The 20,565-nt window shown below is 41.0% G+C and overlaps 1 protein-coding gene across 1 annotated transcript in view; it reads right to left on the bottom strand.

Moving 5' to 3' along the window:
* LOC136878916 (protein FAM184A) overlaps positions 1-20,271 on the bottom strand; it is a 442,374-nt gene extending 422,103 nt beyond the window's left edge. The window contains exon 1 of the mRNA XM_067152527.2: positions 19,178-20,271. The gene's annotated coding sequence lies outside the window, so the exon portion shown is untranslated. The remainder of the gene's footprint in view (positions 1-19,177) is intronic.
* Between the last annotated feature and the right edge of the window lie 294 nt (positions 20,272-20,565).

Raw genomic sequence — 20,565 nt, 5'->3', positions numbered from 1 at the left:
AACCGTCTGAAACGTGTAGTTTTTTGTTTTTGCTAGGGGCTTTACGTCGCACCGACACAGATATGGCGACGATGGGATAGGAAAGGCCTAGGAGTTGGAAGGAAGCGGCCGTGGCCTTAATTAAGATACAGCCCCAGCATTTTCCTGGTGTGAAAATGGGAAACCACGGAAAACCATCTTCAGGGCTGCCGATAGTGGGATTCGAACCTACTATCTCCCGGATGCAAGAAACGTGTGTTTTATAAAAGGAGAAAACGATGTTAGTGTTCTCTAGAAAACTAACTTTTCAAGTCATCCATTAGAAATATAAAACCAAACGAGTAGCTACACGGTTTGAGTCACGTAGCTGTCAGCTTGCATTCGGGAGGTAGTGGGTTCGAACCCCACTGTCAGCAAACCTGAAGATGGTTGACCGTGGTTTCCCATTTTCACACCAGGCAAATGATGGGGCTATACCTTCATTAAATTAAGGCCACGGTCGCTTCCTTCCCACTCACAGCGTTTTCATATTACATCGTCACCATAAGACCTATCTGTGTCGCTGCGACGTAAAGCAGATTGCATAAAGAAAGAAAAACTATAAACTTGGAATCAACATTTTTTCAGGATCGATCCTGTAAGGGCAAATCGTTTTCTCAAACTTATCAACGAAGCAACTGGATCTGTGGATACGTTGCAAAATATAAACTGTTATGTTTCTTTGACAAAAAGAGCAATGCTAGTTGGGTAGAAACGGTGTTTGTGAGTTAAGATCGACACAGTAAATTAAAAAAAAAAACACGAAGAATTCAATATTTGATCTGCCAATGCTTGTGAAAACAGACGACAGAAAACAACTAGACACTGCGCTCCGGAAGAACATTGAAAGACATAATGATGTGAGAAAGAATCGATATGAATTATTGAAAATTATCTACTGAGTCAAATGTTCTGATGAATTTTAACTTGGGTTGCGCAGGCACCACGAAACTGCTTCGTCATCAAAATCGGGGATTTCAGGGGTTAAATAAATTTCACTTCTGCATTGGTCGGAGTCCTGAGAGACCACCTCTTTAATGCACCTGTTTTCAAGGGGACTACAAAACCCATTCAGTATGATTAGTCAAGCTGCATGCTTCAAACATGACGTGACCAAAATATCTCCTAGTAGTCATCTCCGTACAGACCATGAAGGCCCTTGGAAATGGCTTCCACAATCCGTAACTTCGGCCAATGGTGTAATAGTGTGTTTAGCTCTACGCCCGGTCGGCTTTGCCCCCAGGAATTAACCTGGTACTCATTTCTGGTAGAGGCTGAGTGAACTTCAGGGCCATATGCACCTCTGGAAGGGGAAATCTCGTTTCTTAATTTTTTTGCTTCCTGACGGGGGAAACAAACTCACGTCCTTCCGGGTGAACCGAGCACGCCTTTACCGCCACAGCCAGACAGCCCTTTCCGCTAGTGGTGGTGCTTCATTCTGTGTTGGCAAACAGGAAACTAGTGGAAAGATTTTCGACTTTTACGACGCTCTTTCCTTAGCCAACTGCATCAAGTAAGTTTTCCCTGAGATTTTTAAACCTAACGAAGACAAACTCACAAGGCTATGATGGTGCAAACGTCGTAAGTGGCCCTGATACCGGTGTTTAATTCCCAATAAAGCAGGATTACCCTTATGCTTATTTTATACATTGCTACGCCCATCAGTTAAATCTGATTATGGCTAAGATTACAAATGAGAACACTCCCCCCCCCCCCCTCCCAATGGCACAACAGCCCATGAAGGGCCTTCGCCTACCAAGCAACCGCTGCTCAGCCCGAAGGCCTGCAGATTACGAGGTGTCGTGTGGTGAGCACGACGAGTCCTCTCGGCCGTTATTCTTGGCTTTCGAGACCGGGGCCGCCATCTCACCATCAGATAACTCCTCAATTGTGATCACGTAGACTGAGTGGACTTCGAACCAGCCCTCAGATCCAGGTAAAAATCCCTGGCCTGGCCGGGAATCGAACCCGGGCCCTCCGGGTAAGAGGCAGGCACGCTACCCTTACACCACGGGGCCGGCTAATCAGAACAGTCAGGTTCGTATATTTTTCGCCAATATCGGAGAAATACCTTCTTTCTTTGCCAACTTGTTCCAGAGTTGCTACTCTTGATGAAATGGTCGGAAAAATAGTTAGGCGTGATTCGAGTACAAGATACAATTTTAACTCGAGAACAGTCGAAGAAGAATATGAAAATAAGGATACTATTCTGGAGTGCCTGGAAGAGATTAAAAACACTAGCAGATAAAATGCGACTATAAATCAAGTTCAGAGTTTGCGCTTGAAAATAGAACTTTCGTATTTTAATTTTTGGCTGGAATTATGCCTCACGTAGATACACTAGACAACTAAATGCAAACGAGCATCGCTGGTTAGCTTAAAATAAAAAATGCAATTTCCTCGTATGAAACATAAATATTTAAAATCCCAAATAGTATAGATGACACTGTATATGGAGGGGGCATTACTGCTAAGAGACGTCGTGAAAATACCACATCTATCACAACTCAACAACGAAAGAAGTTTGTGACGTTATACTGAATTAGTACGACTGAGATTTTCAATCGCATGCCATATGTGGGCAGCAAATCTGTCGGATTGAAAGAGCTTTAAATTTAGGTTTGTAAAAGAAAGTTTATCCCAAGAAAGCTCTGAAATATATTATAGGTGCATATTGTACCTGTACATGCATATTTTTTGAGAGTTGATCGTATTTTATCACCACGCGTATTACTCCGTGCAAGCCTGGTTTGTTTACATTCAGCAGGACGAGCGAGCAAGCTGAGAACAGCTGTATGCGTGACGTAGCCGCTGAGGCTAGTTAGATCACTCGTCTGTCATGCCACGTGCAGCTAGCCTGTACTCGTATGTTCCAGATTCAAGCGTCACACCTTCCGGAACATTCGATGGAGAAAAAATTTAAAACTCCTATAATAATTGTGGTAGCGACTTGATCAACATGTCATCTTAAAGGGAATTACATAAACGTCGCAATGCTTGAATTTCAAGAAAATCCGTCGAGGGATTCAGGAGATAACCAGCTTCACGGCATATGTGACGTAGATGTCCCAAACCAAATATAAGGAAGGCTCAATATAGCCTGATATCTCAGTCTATCAGTGACAGTCGAGTAGTTAACGTGGCCATACTTCCTGCCATTATCGTCATTATAGTCTCACTGAGGATCTCTGAATTTTTCTAAGTCTTTATAAATGGGACTTGTACTGTTTACGAGTGTTGAGGAACTCTGAATTTTTCTAAGTCTTTATAAATGGGACTTGCAATATTTACGAGTGTTGAGGACTCTAATTTTTTGCCAGTAAGACTTGCAATATTTACGAGTGTTGAGGACTCTAATTTTTCGCCAGTAAGACTTGCAATATTTACGAGTGTTGAACTCTAACTTTTCGCCAGTGATTATTCAAAGACTTGTCATATTTACCAGTGTTGGACTCTAACTTTTCGCCAGTGATTATTTAAAGACTTGTCATATTTAACAGTGATGGACTTTTAACTTTTCGCCAGTGATTATTCAAAGATTTGTCATATTTAGCAGTGATGGACTTTAACTTTTCGCCAGTGATTATTCAAAGATCTGTAATATACACGAGTGATGAACTCTAAATTTATTTGAAGGTTCCATGAGCATAGACTTGTGATCTTTGCCAGTGATTACTTAAAGACTTGTAATTATTTTTCATTGATGAACTATAACATTATTGAAAGTCTTCATGACCACGGACTCGTCATTTCCATGAGTGTTAAAGAGTGGATTTTTGAAAGTCTTTATGAGCTTTGTCTCGTGATTTTACTAGTGGTGAGAAAACTCATTACGCAAGGTTGTCATGAACTTTGATTTATTCTGCGAGTGACGAAGAGCACATTTTCGGAGTTTGCATTGATGCTATCAACCTCATTGTACTTGGGTAATGTGACTACCCTCAACATCCTCAGGAACCAGTGGAGGTCATCACGAGCATCGGGAACTTGAGGCGTATTCCATACAACCAACCTGGATGGTCCGTCCGCATCTTGACGGAGTACTTGGGCATCTTCGGGAACGTGTTCCAGCCGGTGCGGCCTGGTGAGCTGGAGACCCGGGCCATTTAAAGGACAATGCGGAAGACAACCCCTATCTACCATGAGGTGACGTGCAATTTAACATGCATTATAAGAATAAACTCTTATCAAAACAGATTCAAATTTTTCTTGTAGATAGGACCCTGCCTCCTGTACCAAGCCCTAGCTATTATTCATCCAGTGTAGCCCTGAGAACTATTCCATGCTTGCGTTGAAAATAAATCTTAAAGTCGGGCTCTTTTACTGGTACAATATACATTCCTTAAATTCCAGCAAATGAAATCTGAATTGCAAATTATTTATATGCGATGTAAGTTCAAAATATGTCTGGTGCTGTTGTTCTTGCTATTCATCATTACACTACAAACAGAGTGGTTGATGCATTTAGTAAAGTGACAAAACTTCTGAAATTTATTTTAACTGTGACAATGACTATTTCAGAAACTGAAAGATTTCAGTGACATCAAACGTTTCAAAGGAAACGTTTCTTGGAAGCACGATGGAAGAATATCATCTATCGGCTTTGGCAATGCTCTTGGTTACTCAAGGTGTGAATTTCAACGAGAGGGCGAAAGATACTTTTTTTCATAGAATAGGAATGTATAAATTTTCTGCCCCGAAAAATATCGAAACAAATAGGATTTTTCTCTACAACCAGCAGCAACACCATTCACTTCCACAGTTCTGACCTAGATGAGTGTTTATTTTACTCTTATGGTCTGATTTTATGTTGTTTTTTTTTTTTGCTTTGCTAGAGGCTTTACGTCGCACCGACACAGATAGGTCTTGTGGCGACGATGGGATAGGAAAGGCCTAGGAGTTGGAAGGAAGCGGCCGTGGCCTTAATTAAGTTACAGCCCCAGCATTTGCCTGGTGTGAAAATTGGAAACCACGGAAAACCATCTGTAGGGCTGCCGACAGTGGGATTCGAACTCACTATCTCCCGGATGCAAGCTCACAGCCGCGCGCCCCTAACCGCACGGCCAACTCATCCGGTGTGTGTATTTTTTGTCTCGGAACGAGTTCATAGCCATGAAAAGTAATGGCTATATTAGTGTTCTAAATTTTCAAAATGCGAACACCCATTACCAAGTTTCACGAACCGCCACTGTTCTTACGAGACTTCTGCATGTTGAAAATAAAGTGTAAGATATGAAGTGGGGTATACAGTATTCTCAGTAATGCAGAATTGGCACATTGTACAATAAACATTTTACAGAATGGATTTTATCATAAATATGGTATCTTCTCTGTTATTATTATTATTATTATTATTATTTTTTTTACAAGATTCATGTAGTACGAACGTTTGTTCACTGACATGAAGAAACCGAATGATTAAGAAGTACAGTCATCTAGACTAGAGCTGACAACATTGGACAGTCAGAGCAGCTTGACGTTGTACCAGAGTGAACAACCCCTGATCAGTGGAGTTGGTAGCCTAAGGTTTAGCAAATGCCTGTCCAACTTTGTGACTAAATGGATAGAATGCTCGCCTTTAGTCCGATGGCCGCAGTTCAGTTTTCAGAATCAACCCCCTCATACTGTTAACTCCCCTGGCTTGGGGACTGAGTGTTTATGACGTCCTCGCCATTCATTTTATCCCCATTAGGTCATCACCAAGCCTATACAGGTGCCATGACCCATTATTATTTTTTATTATTATTAAATTAAAATGTTTAATTTTACAGCGGTCGAACCCATCGTTCACTGGTTAATTAGCTTCCTCAGGAGATCAGTTTTGGTGTCCGACCCATGATTACGGGTTCGATTCCAACCAATAAAAGAGAACATTAAACCTGAAATATTGCATTTCATTTTAGCAGATCTACCAATAAAAATCGGCTCTTGACCTGCTGTACGACTGGTTGCAAGCTGCAATTAAAGACTTCGTACCTGCACAACGGGATACTACTAGCAAACATCAACACTGGATATCACAAGAGACCAGACTGATACTATTTAATAAGAAGAGAGCTTGGCGCCTGTGGAAAGACTTCCCTAACCCACACACTTATAATACCTTCGTTAAAATCCGCCGCCACGCGAGGTTTATGGTCAGAAAAGACTACAAAACACATGTAGACACTGTCACTGAAAACGTAGAAGAGACTACAAAACACACGTAGACACTGTCACTGAAAACGTCCGCAGCAATCCCAAGCGCTACTGGAGTCTCATCAACACACGGAGAAGGACGGAGCGGATTCCTGTCAGCGTGAACCACAACGATGCAACAGCAGATGGCGCCGATCGCAATGAACTGTTCAACAGGTATTTCTTCTCCAACTTCTCCCCTCCCTTACAAAACCAACCGCTCCCTCCCGTTGGTACAGCTTCAAACAGAACCCTATCAAGCATAACTACCACACCAAGTGAAGTTCATAACCTTCTTCAAACTCTTCGTACCAACAAAGCTACCGGTGCCGACACTATAGGTCCTCTTTTCCTAAAAAATACTGCCAGCACTCTTTGCGTCCCTCTCTCTAAATTATTTAACAGATGTTTTGCCGCGGGCTATTTTCCTATTACCTGGAAACGGGCAAATATTGTTTCACTTCTCAAATCAGGCAACAAATTTAATGTTTCATCCTACCGACCAATCTCTATTCTCCCCACACTATCCTTTATCTTTGAAAAAATTATACACCAGCGTCTCCTCGCATTCACTTTGCCGTATATCTCAACCAAGCAGCATGGTTTTCTACCAGGTGACTCTTGTCTAACAAACCTGGCCACTCTGCATAGCTTTGCATCACACGCCATTGCAGCTAAATCACAACTGGATATCTGCTACGTAGACATTTCGAAAGCTTTCGATTCTGTAGACCATACTCTGTTGCTCCATAAACTCTCCGAACGATTTAATATACATGGCAGTCTTCTGACCATTCTTGCTGGCTTCCTACATAACCGTTGGCAGAGAGTGGTAATATCAGGCACTTCATCCTCATGGTTACCAGTTACCTCCGGTGTCCCACAAGGCAGTACTCTTGGCCCCTTGTTGTTTTCTTTGTTTGTGGACGATCTGCCGTCCGAACTCAACGAAACAGCGAATACCCTACTCTTTGCTGACGACTGCAAGATATTTAGGGAGATCAGGAATCCAGCAGATGCAGCTCTGCTACAGTCCTCACTTAATGCCCACTCGAACTGGTGCCGTACTTGGAAACTTATCCCCAATCCATAAAAATGCAGCCACATGACCATAACACTACGTAAATCTCCTCTACCGACATCATATTACCTACTCGACAAGCCCATCACCGTGGTTACGCAACAGCGTGACCTAGGTGTAATATTCGATACAAAATTAAAATTTAAGACCCATATACTGTAGAAACATATACAACCAGGGTTATGAAATTACTAGGCATTCTCTATCGCTTCACAGAAATTTCTGACCCCATTGCTCTTCGTCACTTCTTCCTCACGATCGTTCAACCTCTCTTAAACTACTGCTCTCCAATTTGGACAACAGCCGCCCCCTCCAATACTAAGCAGTTAGACAGAGCAGTGTCCTTCTTTGCTACAATTATAAGGAACAGAAACCCCAAGCTCAGAAATCTGTCTACGCAGCAGGTATTAATGGCAATTAATGTGTCACCGCTGCACATCAGGCGACGGGTAGCTGACCTGAGTTTCCTCCACGAGATCTTAAATGGACATTACTTCTCGGAACATCTTGCCTCACTCTTCTCTCTCCGCGTTCCTTCCCGCTCCACCAGAACCAAAGACCTTCTCCACATTCCCCACACTCAGCACTCAATACTTCAACGATCTTTCCTAATCCGCCTCCCAACACTCTTTAACAATATTAATAGGAGACAAGAGCTTGATATAGCATCAAATAAAAGTGTATTCGTGAGGTGTGTAAATATTATCTTAAAGATAAGTCGATGTGAAGGGATTATACCACCATGTTGACCCACGACGACTTGGCTATGAACATGGACATTCTCATGGTTTTCGATTTGGACAGTTATTAGTAGGATGTGTACCTGATCTTGTTATATTTTGTTATGTTTGTTATATTTTATTATGAAAGTTCACGTTTGTTAAATAGTCTGTTGACAGTGCAAGTGAAATTTGCTCAGTGTAGCTGTATCTTGTGCTTCGTGAATAAATAACTCTCTATCTCTCTCTATATATAACAGTAGCCATGCAGTGTCTTCGGAAGTGTACTACCAGCACTCTGTTTTAAGCCACAAGTATGAGGTGAGGAAGTATATACGATGAGTAACGCATGATTGATGGCAGTAGCGATCTGACGGACCGAAGCCTAGCACACGTATCTCCCCGGTCCCCACTCCTGTCCGATATACAGCAGCAAGCCGCGTATGTTGAGTCGAGAGGAGAGGGGCGAGAGTCTGGGCTGCAATATCAGTCTCCGGTGCCTTGCTCTAAGAAATACGTGCGATGTTTTTTTCTCACTGCTTTCAAGTTTTGTAACTGGAGCAATGTGTCAGATGCTTACATTATAATGTGCTTTAGACTTCCATCATTCTCAACTGAGGTTTGGGCTTCACTGATAGCCTTGGTAGCCCTCAGTATACGTCACTGCTGACACAGTAATTACAGTAATTACGTGTGTCGGTATGCGGTAGCCCTGGCAGCACCTCCTAGAGGTGCTGGCCCAGGGTGGTCGCCCATCCAGGTACTGACCACTTCCGATATGCTTTTGGAAGTTTGCAACGGGACTATGCCGATGTTGTTACGCAGTGACTGTCACATAGTAGACTGAAACGTTTACTTTAGTGTGAATGTGCAGATGTTACATTTTAAATAAAAACATCTGTAATGGGCAGCGTTTTAAGTGTTTGTACACCCGCCTCGGTTTCCGGTTTCTGGTGTTTCAAGGTTTGAGGATGGATCTAGCATTAGGTTTAGAAGGCGGCGTTTGGTGGTTTTTGGAAGTGAGAAAAGGGGGGGGGGGCTTATCTTGGTGAGTGAGTTTCTTGGCTACAGGGTCTCGGCTACTCGATCCACCGAGGTGGCAATAGTGCATAGATTTGCTCAATGTTCCTTGCAATACGCGCGGAGGCATCCGTTCAATGGCTTGCCATGAAGGCGGGTGCGGGGCTTAATGGACCTGCACAGAGTTCCACCGTACTAAATAAATAAATAGACTCAAGTGTCATTCTGCACAGGAAAGATGATCTCACGATGTTTATGTTGAATGAGTTGGAAAAAACTACAGTCCTTAAGTAAAGAAATGGTCAATCGGTTTCATCTAGCTGCAGTTATTAGTATTGTATTGAGTCTAGTACAGACATTTCTCATAACACGAGCAGCACACTTTCTCAGGAAACGCTGTACAAAAAAAGGTCGCCTTGAATTTCTTTTGTTTACGTCGCACCGACACAGATAGGTCTTATGGCGAAGAACTGGCCAACTCTGCAGCTGATTGCAAAGCTGTTAGTGTAGTAGGTAACTCAGTCACAATTACAAGACTTATGCATGGAGCATTATCTGTTTCTGTCCCCTCCGGTTACAGTTTCTTTCCCGGAACTATCATTTTTGAAAATGGAACGTATGAAAACGTAGCTAAGATATGGTATGACCCAATACAGATTCAGTTAATTCAGCCTTCTCTACATCGAATATGATTTCAGTAAAATCATTAATGCCATTGTATCGTAGAAAGCACGTCGCGTGGTCTAGTTTCATTAGATTCTGAGGTGAGTACAGTGAGGTTTAAAATATAGAAACGAAAAATAGAAGCATATACTTATTTATGTTACATTTTAATCCCTACAAAATACACTCATGTTAAAAAAAACTAGAACACCTTGAAAAACTAGAAATAGGAAGTTCATATTCACAGGACATGTGCGTTATTATGTTCTGAAGAAATGATTAGTATTTGAATCATGTCGGCCCTCAGTTTCAAGGTCCACATCGATATTTCGGCGCACCACCACCAACTGGTAAAATGTGCCTGCGGCTTATGTTGTCGCTATAAACCGAAGGTAATGGATCAGTGTGACTTGAGCAGACGTGCAGGGTGCCTCGCAGACGAATGCGAGAACCGTACCGTCAAATGAGTGACTTTAAAAGAGGGCGCATTATTGGCATGAGAGAACGTGATGCATCCATCCGGGAAATTGCTGCTCGTGTGAGACGAAGTGTGTCGGCAGTGCAACGGGTGTGTACAGAATGGTTTACAGATGTTTGTATAACACGGCGAGATGGGTCTGGTGGCACCACCCAGACCCCAACCCCCCCGAGAAGATCGACACCTCATCCGAATGGCATTGCAGGACAGATCTACGACCTCCTCGGCACAGGAGAATCATCACGGCTGCTTGGGGTTATATCAGTATTCGGTGCTGGTTTATTTTCTTCATATGTACCTGTTAGCATTATGCCATCAGTCCGTATATTATCAACTTCATCGAATTGGTTACACGAACCAGACTCTTCTACGAAAATCCGAATCTCCTCATAGAATACTCATCTGCAATAAAAAACAACATTCAGGTACTTACTAGTACGTACTGTATATGACATGTTCTGTGGTTTTAAATACTTATTGTATTCAGAATAGTACTCTAATTTAATTTTGTTACAGAACGTACCTTGCCAAGTTTAGCATAAGGAGTCACAAATCTTCGTAAAATTTACGGCAGAGTGGTCATTACTTTGAAATCAAGACTCACTCTAACAATGCACCCATACACACATACGCTGACAAAGATAGCAGTGTTGTAGGAAGCTACTGAATAGGAAAGCAATGCGGCGCGAAAAGCCTAGGAGATAAAGCTGTATTGCCAAGTATGCGTCATAAAAATAACAAGGCTTTGTATTCCCAGTTTACGGTTTGTCTATTATCCAACTACTAAATTTATTAAAATTTGTACTAAGTTATGTTGAGTTAAATCAATGTAGAAGTTAGCAAGGAATATGTCCTTAAAGGAGCCGCCGGCCTCTCACCACTGGATTCCGTGGTTCAAATCCCGGTCACTCCATGCGAGATTTGTGTTGAACAAAGCGGAGGTGAGACAGGTTTTTCTCCGCGCACTCCGGTTTTTCCTGTCATCTTTCATTCCAGCAACACTCTCCAATATAATTTCATCTGTCAGTCATTAATCATTGCACCACAGGAGTGCGACAGACTTCGGTAGCCGGCACATTTCCTCTCCTCGCCGCTAAATGGGGGCTTCGCTCATTCCATTCCTGTGCGCGTAGAGGCGCGCGGCTGTGAGCTTGCATCCGGGAGATAGTAGGTTCGAATCCCACTATCGGCAGCCCTGAAAATGGTTTTCCGTGGTTTCCCATTTTCACACCAGGCAAATGCTGGGGCTGTACCTTAATTAAGGCCACGGCCGCTTCCTTCCAACTCCTAGGCCTTTCCTATCCCATCGTCGCCATAAGACCTATCTGTGTCGGTGCGACGTAAAGCCCCTAGCAAAATAAAAAAAATTCCATTCCTGACTCGGTCGAATGACTGGAAGCAGCCTGTGGATTTTCATTTTTCAATATGTCCTTAAAATGATGGACGTTAATTTACGATTAGCTTGTTTATATTTAACCCAAAATGGGATCATGTTTCTTTTTTTCTAACCACAGTTGCAGTGACGCCCATAATTTTTCTGTTTGATGTTCGTGGTGTTGGTACGGGAATACAGGCTTTGAAAGTTTCAAGTCTTTTTTATCTGGTTAAAATGCCAAGTACATTTTTTCAAACTGCAGCCACTGTGACTAACATTAAATTAAACCTTAACTTGCAGCTAAGTACGAAGGCATTCTATTAACAGTTATTCTAACACATCATTCATCACGGCAGGACCGCGCGACTTCATTATCGGTATAGATAGGAGAAACGATTTCGAGTTTGTTGCCAATAAATATAAAGCTTCACCACACAATTTTATCGCTGTAAAACTACTTTGTGTTGTCAACAAAACAGTTATTGGGAAGGGTGTCATACAATTGATTTCGGGAGATTTAAAACACACATTTATACTATAGGCCAGGGATGGCGAACCTATGCCACGCGTGTCATTAGGTGACACGCGAGCACGATTTCGGTGGCACACCACACGACCATCTTAACATTTTTATGTACATTTTGTATTCTAGACTATACATATCTCGTCCATCGTATAGTCATAGTGTTTCAGGTTTAATAAATACCGAATATCTAAATTCTAGTTCCATTCGAACGTGCATTATGGCAACACTACAACACCCACAGGTCCGGAAGTCAAGTGAAATAAATGTCAGATGCAGCCGACGAGCCATTCGCTCACCCATATCAAGTGAATTAGTGAAATTTGGCTTGTGTGCGGTTGTCAGCATCGCATAAATTTTCTTCGTGAGTAACTGTTTATTGTTGTAAGACAAATAGTTGCCAAGAAATCATCCTAATATTGAAATATGAAGAAAGTATCGCACTTTATTTATTGCACAAATGAGGGTTTTTTTTAGTGGTTAGATATTGACAGTTTAGAAATGGAGTTACTGAATTTTAAGACAGCATGTATGGGTGAAACATTTCGTACAACTTGATGAAGCATTAGTGAAAATCGGGTATGCTGTGGATGGTGAATACTCTCTCCAGAAGCCGGAGAACTTAATACTTGAACAGTGGAACAGTCTCCCACAAAAGTTTTCGGCCATGAAGAAACTTGCTACAGCGCTACTTACTTTGTTTGGGTCATCATACGCCTGCAAGCAGATATTTTCTACAGTGAACGTTGTGAAGACAAGTTATGAACCTAACATAAATGACAAAGCTACTAAGTATTTTTGTAGTATTCGCAAAATACGACCATGAAACATGCAATCACATGTATTTCATATTTTACAATATATATATAATATCATATTATGAAACACAATTTGGAATTAGGAATGGAAGTCGGTAGTGGCGGTGGTGAGTAGGGGCGGGGGTTGTATCCATTACAAACGAAAATAACAAGTGGCACAGTAAACAGTTGAGAATAATAATCCAGACCTAAAATGGCACACTAGTTGGAAAAGGTTCGCCATCCCTTCTATAGGCTATATAAAGAGACTGAGAGTTTGTTTATATGTAATGGGCAATCTCAGAAACTAATGGACCGATTTTGAAATTCCTTTCACCATTTGAAAGATAATATCATTCCGGGTAATCTCAAAGGGTCCCGCGAGAACAGTAATTTAAGGAAACGAAATGTCACTCTCAAAATATATACGATTACAAGTCTGTGTGTTTTTATTTTGTTATTTTTTTCACGTAAAATCTAGTCGACTGAGCTTATAGTTGATACCTTTGGTTAACACACAGGTTACTTACTATTATGCTATCTTTTAAGTGGGCTATGTAGCGAAAGAAAAACCAGTAACATACCAGAAGGGGCAAGGCACGTGCTAGGACACCTGAGCTACATTGACTGGCAACCTAACTCTTCTATCACGGTGTTTTAATATCCATAGCAAGTATATCCCGCCTGTATTTCTGCTCAGCTAATAGCTTCAGCGAGTCCAATTGATTTCGAACCAATTCATCCTTGCAAAGTACTTATGACACGCAAGCCAATATACTGGAATAACAATGACATAATCGCCAAGAACTAGCTACCAAAATAAAAGCGTGTTCCCAGAGGCTTCAATGGCGATTAAGGGAATAATTCTATGCACTAAATACACTATTTATAGAGTTGGTTGATTTTCATGACAGAAATGTAGAGCACAATACCTTCTGTACAAATAAAATAACAATTTTGTCTGTACTTTGATCAGAATTAAGAAAAAAAATGTGTGTCGGTCATATCTAGAATAAGACGGAAATGCAATTTTAAATTTCCGCCGTGTATGTATGTATGTATGTATGTATGCGTATCACGAGAAAACGGGTTAACAGATTGTAATGGAAATCAGTACTTACAATCAGGGGAGATAGCACTATAATATAGACTATAAATAATTTTATTCACGCACGGTGATATATTAGTTTAAGAGAAGTTAATTCTAAAATATCTAGGTTAATATGGTTTCTAACGACAGACGTTACATACACGTGTAAAAAATACAGTTTCCAATCTTGTAGGTTGTAAAATCTGAACCTACCACAAATAATGATAAAATTCACTATTGTATTTTTTTTATTTCCTGTGTCCTGCCGTCGTTAATGTGAATCTTAACGAATAATCATTTGTAGCAAAGAGAGGAGGGATAGGAAATTCTGATCTTTCATGTCTCGTAGTAGGTTACAGATTCTGATATTTGAATACATTGTCTGTCCCAAAGGGAGCGTGAGTGAACGTCAGTGTGACAAGCAATCCAGAGGAATTGTCCCGCCGAATGAAACAGTTTCTGTCTGAACATTTGTGTAGAGGAGCTGGGGAGTTAATGTAATTATTTGTTCATCTTACCATTCCTCTGGATCATACATATTCTGAAAACTACAGGTACTTGACACAATGATCCGTCATAATATTCGAACTACTCGATCCGTGCTAGGAAGGAGCTCATAGTTATGGGAAGTTTACAGCCGCAAATCACATTACCTGTCTCTATTTACCTGAATCATCCGCATAGACAACCTGTCAAATGCATGTAAGATAGCTAATTTTCTACCAGATCAGGAAACTGAATCGTTCAGAGATCCGCGGTTCGAATTCCGGTAGTAACTGGGGCTTTCCTTAGTGCGAGTTTCCCCTGACTTTCTTCACTCTCGTTCCAGAAAATTACTGCTATAGTGCCTCGTTTTAAAATACAGGTCACCTGTCTCGATACTCGATCCAATAATTACATTTGCATACTTAAATGTAGATCCCATAATAGCATAGTTTATCAACGTAGTTAATAGGTACTCAACCTTGCGTGGAGTTGATAATGAAAGATATAAACCAAACCAAACCCCATGGCACTACAGCCCATGAAGGGCCTTGGCCTACCAAGCGACCGCTGCTCAGCCCGAAGGCCTGCAGATTACGAGGTGTCGTGTGGTCAGCACGACGAATCCTCTCGGCATTCTTGGCTTTCTAGACCGGGGTCGCTATCTCACCGTCAATAGCTCCTCAATTCTAATCACGTAGGCTGAGTGGACATCGAACCAGCCCTCAGGTCTAGGTAAAAATCCCTGACCTGGCCGGGAATCGAACCCGGGGCCTCCGGGTAAGAGGCAGGCACGCTACACCTACACCACAGGGTAATGAAAGATATGCCAAAACTTAATACTAACTGATAACATTTTTACAATCAAGAATTTGTTGAATAAACGTTCTTAGTATGTGAAATACAATCCTCCCAGGCAGGCTGCAATTTCAACAAAATGTTATCACGTAAGACCCTCACTTTATTTAACCGTATACACTACCTCAGTCATATCATGCATACAACTTTGTACAATATATTTTCTTGTGTTTTATATCTTCAATAACAATATCCCTTTGGCATATTTCCATAGGCCTATACCTATTTCACAATATCATTATCACTAATTGCAAGCAGTGTTAATAAAGTAATAATGATAATAATAATAACTTTCATTAGTTATGTCAGGTTTTCGGGGTTTCGGGCAGGAGTTTAATGTCGGATACTTTTCCTGATGCCACATGACATTTTAGGGGAAAATTCTTTTTTTCTTTTTTTCTTTTTCAACTTGCTTTACGTCGCACCGACACACCTAGATCTTATGGGATAGGAAAAGGCTAGGATTGAGAAGGTAGCGGCTGTGGCCTTAATTATGGTACAGGCCCAGCATTTTCCTGATGTGAAAATAGGAAACCACGGAAAATAATCTTCAGGGCTGCCGACAGTGGGATTCGAGCCCACCATCTCCCGAATTATATTATTATTTATTTATTTATTTATTTATTTATTTATTTATTTATTTATTTATTTATTTATTTATTTATTTATTTATTTATTTACTTAAGGAATGCATATTTGTACATTTCATAGTACAAAACGATGTTCGACGAAGAGAAAATTTAGACATTTCACTTAGGGTGAAACTAATTAGAAGTAATATAATATCTTTAAAGCACACTAAATTTCAACAGTTTTGTACAAAATAATCCAATATTTCGCTACTCAAAGATACCGAATATTTCATATTACAGCTAACTCGGAAATATTAATGGTTACATGTACAATACACTTCTGGTAAATTTTATAGGATTCAAGCTATTGTTCGTTACAATATCCCATCGATGTTGTCGTTCCTTGTTATTCACAAGAATAATGGTGAAGCCTAATTTCAGATTATCATCTTGACATTTACGCAATACGGTGTTTGTTTTATATTTAAGATTACTGGCGCCGGTAGATACAGAATCTGATGTGGAAGGTGATCGTACTTCGACTAATTCGCTTCCTGTTCTTTATTTATTCTGTATTTTCAAAGGAAATAGGCACTCAACTAATTACTTTGATGGGATTGCTTTTTAACATCGTGAATCAGCTGCTTATCTATGATTATGACGATGCATGTATCATTCAGAACACACAATATTCCACCTGTTCTGTTTTCTCTGCTAATAACAATAACTGTTCAGAAAAAATATTAAATTTGTAATATTATAGATGAATTTTCGATCATAGCAACGCCCCCTTACATTACTCTCTGCGCCCCCCACTTTGCGGACCACAGCTTTATAGGGCTAATACAGAAGGTTATTCGAACACCTTAGTGTCTGTTAAGACTGCTGGGAGTAAAACGGACGTTAAAAACGTTTAATTCTTGTATGAGAGCTGATGTGATGAAGGGACGACAGAACGCGCCAAAATGTCCTAAAACGTCCTAGGAAATCGACGCAGACAGATCTGACACATTCAAGTTGTCTTAACCGTTGACCCACAATGCAGGGAATCGATCCCATAACTTTGGACGTAGGAGGCCAGCACCTACCTATCTGCGTCACACAACCAGCATTATACTGTAGTTGCATGCCTCTTACTTCCGGCAGGTGAATTAACATCCATATTCAACCTACCTTTGGATTCCGCATAGCAAAGTTATTTGAAAACGGAGCAATGTATAGACAATATGACTTGCAAACCAACTTCGTTCTGAAATAATAATAATAATAATAATAATAATAATAATAATAATAATAATAATAATAATAATAATAATAACGACCAAGCTCGATAGCTGAAGTCGCGTAAGTGCGGCCAGTATCCACTATTCGGGAGATAGTGGGTTTGAACTCCACTGTCGGCTGCTCTGAAGATGGTTTTCCGTGGTTTCCTTGCCCTACGATATCGCTATCTCTGGTGTTTACCCAACAAAATTAATTGTATGTATGTATGTATGTATGTATGTATGTATGTATGTATGTATGTATGTATGTATGTATGTATGTATACCCCCTTAGTCCCGTTTCCTGATATGGGATCGGGAAACAAAATTAATTAAAACTTTGAAATATATAGCCCAAGAGAGTTCCGATTTCTCTGCCATCTGGCAGAGTAAAATGGAATGTCAAAATCAATTCGCAGGCAGCCTAAATAGTACCAGATCAAAGTGCCTGGACACAGTAACTGAGGCAATAGATGATTATTATTATGACCGACTCGTTTTCTGAATGGTCAGTGTACTGGCCTTCGGTTCAGAGGGTCCCGGGTTCGATTCCTGCTCGGGTCGGGGATTTTAACCTTCATTGGTTAATTCCAGTGGCTCGGGGGCTGGGTATTTGTGCTGTTCGCAACATCCTTGCAACTCACACACCACACATAACACTATCCTCCACCACAATAACACACAGTTCCCTACACATGACAGCTGCCACCCACACTCATCGGAAGGTCTGCCTTACAAGGGCTGCCCCCGGCTAGAATTAGCCATACGAAATTATTATTATTATTATTATTATTATTATTATTATTATTATTATTATTATTATTATTATTATTATTTCCGGCTCCATAGCATGCTGGCTTTTGGACTGAAAGTTCCCGTGTTCGATTCCTGACCAGGTCGGGGATTTTAACTTTCATTGGTTAATTCCGATGGTTTGGGGACTCTGTGTGTGTGTGTGTGTGTGTGTGTGTGTGTGTGTGCGCCGCCTTCAGCATTCGAATTCATCATAGATAGGGCCCCATCCTCACAGACGCGCAGGTCGCCTATAAGGAGTCAACTCGAAAGACCTCCACCAGACCTCTCCGGAGACAACACGGCATTATTATTATTATTATTATTATTATTATTATTATTATTATTATTATTATTATTATTATTATTACTGAACTGAGGTTGGCGTCAGGAAGGGCATCCGGTCGTAAAACATGTCATATAAATTCTTCTCACCCACCCTGTATCAAGAAACGGGACTATGTGGCGGACAAATACAAAGCAAAGCAAAGTCACCTCCGGCCACGGCCGCTTCCTTCCAAGTCCTAGCCCTTTCCTGTCCCATCGTCGCCATAAGACTTATCTGTGTCGGTGCGACGGAAAGCCAATAGCAAAAAAAAAAAAAATAATAAAAGCCAGCGCTGTTCTGTCTCACCTACTCAATCCGGAACAACAACAAAATCACTGTATTAACTTTGTCCCACAGTTTCAACTATCTTGTTACAACACACAGCGTATACTTGCAATGATCCACTTGGAAGCACGCACTTAACACTAAATATTATATTCTTAAAGTTTCATGAAAAAGGGGAGATGATCTAGACACATATTTTCAAGAAAAGAAACAACGTAGGCGTTCACTTCAAAACGAGTACCTGTACCCCTTCTTTCCTTTAAGTTAACACTTAAAAGTGGTAATTACTTTTGTATTAGTATTAAGTGCATATTGATTACTAATATCGATTTATGTCCGGCTCCATGGCTACATGGATAACGTGCTGGCCTTTGGTCATAGGGGTCCCGGGTTCGATTCCCGGCAGGGTCAGGAAATTTAACCATCATTGGTTGGGGGTATGTGTTGTATTCATCATCATTTCATCCTCATCACGACGCGCAGATCGTCTATGGGAGTCAAATCTAAAGACCTGCACCTGGCGAGCCGAACATATCCTCGGACACTCCCGGCACTAAAAGCCATACGACATTTCATTTCATCGATTTATAATCGTTGTTAGTTGGAAAAATTCGTGGTATTGGTTATAAAGATTTGAACAATGAAACTGCACTTACCTTTATAGCAGGTAGTAACTGTGGAAGTAGGCCAAGCACGTGGAATGCGATGAGTAAACACACTCTTCAAATTCACCTTAATGCACTCCGCGGCAGGCTATATCTGTTCCAGATGAGCCACACTTTCGGTATGTGATTAAATGTCGTTCTGTTTCACTTGAACTATTTGACTTGATCAATTGCTTGGTACGTCTGCTGGCGTGCCTTCCTTGGCGTCGGCGTTTACAGTCGAACAATCGTGCCGATAGGTATGCGATTCACTTACTCCCTGACTGATTGAGACAGGAGGTGATTTGAGCTTCCGTTCGTAAATGAAAACTCCTTCAGTTATCGCGATCCTCAAAAGAGACGGTGAACTAACTGAAGGTCGTTCTGCGATGAATGTCAATAGCTGATCTGTTTGCCGGTCCCTGAGAATGACGACGATATAATCGGCTTAGTCAAAATGTACAGTGCGAGATTCTTGACGTATATCCGTTGAAGACAAGTCCTAATATATTTTAATGTAGATATTTACTCTCTATTTCTGTTGAAGAACTCACTCGGTTGTACTTGAGCCAAGGATATTACAACTTCTTAAGCTCGCCACCTCTGCAATCCACGAGCAGCATAAAAAGCGCACAGTTGTTGCCCTATTTTCCGCTTATCTTAGAAGTTATCACGAGAATTACTTGAAGCACAGAAAATGACTTATCACTTTATTTCTTTCACTTCCGAAAGCACACTCGACACTCCTCTTTTGTGGGTGTAGGCCTGTATGCAGCAGCACAGTACGGTACGTTATAGTTTTATTTTAGGCTTGGTTTGATGGTTGAGCTTCAAAATTGACAAACGTAAAGAATAAAATCAATCACTTTATTTTCCAGAGCAGGGATTATTTTCAGAAAAACGGAAATAATCTGAAAACAGTGAGCAGAAATATCAAGATATGCAATGTGGGATCACTTGAGTGTTATTGGTCTTAAAGTTTCGCAGATAAATTAAGTCCCGACTTTTATCTGAATGATAACTTGGCACAGTTTCGCTATTCGTAGAAATACCAAGATGTATACAGTCAGAAGAAGTATGGAGAAACAGTTATCCGCAAAACTATCAGGATGCAAACACTGTTTTTGAACGTATTCGCAGTAAATTACGCTATACGCTTTCAATGGAAACTAGATATGCGCTGGCTTGACAGTGTTACTGGCCCAGAATAAGATAGGATTTTCCTGAGATTTCACACGTGCAATATTTCGTTCTGAGCTTCGACTGGTAGACACCTGAGCGCGCGCTACGTGTGATCAGCTGTTCCTACTGGATTGAGCTTGTGAACGATACTGCTGGAGCGTTGCTACGCGATGCACTCACTCTTCTGCCGCCAGTACTGTCGGCTATCCCGACACAGC

Source organism: Anabrus simplex, chromosome 8 (assembly GCF_040414725.1).
Source record: "Anabrus simplex isolate iqAnaSimp1 chromosome 8, ASM4041472v1, whole genome shotgun sequence".
Lineage (NCBI taxonomy): Eukaryota > Metazoa > Arthropoda > Insecta > Orthoptera > Tettigoniidae > Anabrus > Anabrus simplex.
The sequence above is the reverse complement of the archived record's forward strand: the minus strand, read 5'-3'. Positions and strand labels throughout refer to the sequence as shown.